This window comes from Bison bison, unplaced genomic scaffold, assembly GCF_000754665.1.
Source record: "Bison bison bison isolate TAMUID 2011002044 unplaced genomic scaffold, Bison_UMD1.0 scf7180017864179, whole genome shotgun sequence".
In the NCBI taxonomy this organism is placed as follows: Eukaryota; Metazoa; Chordata; class Mammalia; order Artiodactyla; family Bovidae; genus Bison; species Bison bison.
The window spans coordinates 1,459,157-1,461,380 of NW_011494751.1; positions in this window are offsets into that span (position 1 = coordinate 1,459,157).

The following is a 2,224-nucleotide window of genomic DNA, read 5'->3' on the forward strand; positions in this document are numbered from 1 at the left end:
GCATCTGAATGCAGAGTTCCAAAGAATAGCAAGGAGAGATAAGAAAGCCTTCCTTAGCAATCAATGCAAAGAAATAGAGGAAAACAACAGAATGGGAAAGACTAGAGATCTCTTCTGGAGAAGGCAATGGCACCCCACTCCAGGACTCTTGCTTGGAAAATCCCATGGATGGAGGAGCCTGGTAGGCTGCAGTCCGTGGGGTTGCTAAGAGTCGGACACGACTGAGCGACTTCACTTTCACCTCTCACTTTCATGCATTGGAGAAGGAAATGGCAACCCACTCCTGTGTTCTTGCCTGGAGAATCCCAGGGATGGCAGAGCCTGGCGGGCTGCCATCTATGGGGTTGCACAGAGTCGGACACGACTGAAGCGACTTAGCACCAGCAGCAGCAGCAGAGATCTCTTCAAGAAAATTAGAGATACCAAGGGAATATTTCATGCAAAGATGGGCTCAATAAAGGACAGAAATGGTATGGACCTAACAGAAGCAGAAGATATCAAGAAGAGGTGGCAAAAATACACAGAAGAACTGTACAAAAAAGATCTTCATGACCCAGATAATCACAATGGTGTAATCAATAACCTAAAGCCAGACATCCTGGAATGTGAAGTCAAGTGGGCCTTAGTAAGCATCACAACGAACAAAGCTAGTGAAGGTGATGGAATTACAGTTGACCTATTTCAAATCCTGAAAGATGATGCTGTGAAAGTGCTACACTCAACATGACAGCAAATTTGGAAAACTCAGCAGTGGCCACAGGACTGGAAAAGGTCAGTTTTCATTCCAATCCCAAAGAAATGCAATGGCAAAGAATGCTCAAACTACTGCACAATTACACTCATCTCACACACTAGTAAAGTAATACTCAAAATTCTCCAAGTCAGGCTTCAGCAATATGTGAACCATGAACTTCCTGATGTTCAAGCTGGTTTTCAAAAAGGCAGAGGAACCAGAGATCAGATTGGCAACATCTGCTGGATCATCAAAAAAGCAAGAGAGTTCCAGAAAAACATCTATTTCTGCTTTATTGACTATCCCAAAGCCTTTGACTGTGTGGATCCCAATAAACTGAGGAAAATTCTGAAAGAGATGGGCATACCAGACCACCTGACCTGCCTCTTGAGAAACCTATATGCAGGTCAGGAAGCAACAGTTAGAACTGGACATGGAAAAACAGACTGGTTCCAAATAGGAAAAGGAGTATGTCAAGGCTGTATATTGTCACCCTGCATCTTTAACTTATATGCAGAGTACATCATGAGAAACACTGGGCTGGTAGAAGTACCGGCTGGAATCAAGATTTCAGAGAGAAATATCAATAACCTCACATATGCAGATGACACCACCTTTATGGCAGAAAGTGAAGAGGAACTAAAAAGCCTCTTGATGAAAGTGAAAGTGGAGAGTGAAAAAGTTGGCTTAAAGCTCAATATTCAGAAAATTAAGATCATGGCATCTGGTCTCATCATTATTTCATGGGAAATAGATGGGAAACAGTGTCAGACTTTATTTTTGGGGGCTCCAAAATCACTGCAGATGGTGAATACAGCCATGAAATTAAAAGACGCTTACTCCTTGCAAGGAAACTTATGACCAACCTAGATAGCATATTGAAAAGCAGAGACATTACTTTGCCAACAAGATCTGTCTAGTCAAGGCTATGGTTTTTCCTGTGGTCATGTACGGATGTGAGAGTTGGACTGTGAAGAAAGCTGAGCGCCGAAGAATTGATGCTTTTGAACCGTGGTGTTGGAGAAGACTCTTGAGAGTCCCTTGGACTGCAAGGAGATCCAACCAGTCCATTGTAAAGGAGATTAGTCCTGGGTGTTCACTGGAAGGACTGATGCTGAAGCTGAAACTCCAATACTTTGGGCACCTCATGTGAAGAGTTGACTCATTGGAAAAGACTCTGATGCTGGGAGGGATTGGGGGCAAGAGGAGAAGGGGACGACAGAGGATGAGATGGCTGGATGGCATCACCGACTTGATGGACATGAGTTTGAGTAAACTCCAGGAGTTGGTGATGGACAGAGAGGCCTGGCATGCTGCGATTCATGGGGTCGCAAAGAGTTGGACATGACTGAGCAACTGAAGTGAACTGAACTGAACTGAATTAAGGTAAACCAGCCACGTGTTGCAAATAACTGCCATGCTCATTGTGTGACTCTGGGCAAGTTTTAACTCTTCTATCTCTTTTTATAAAATTAGGCTACTGATATATTA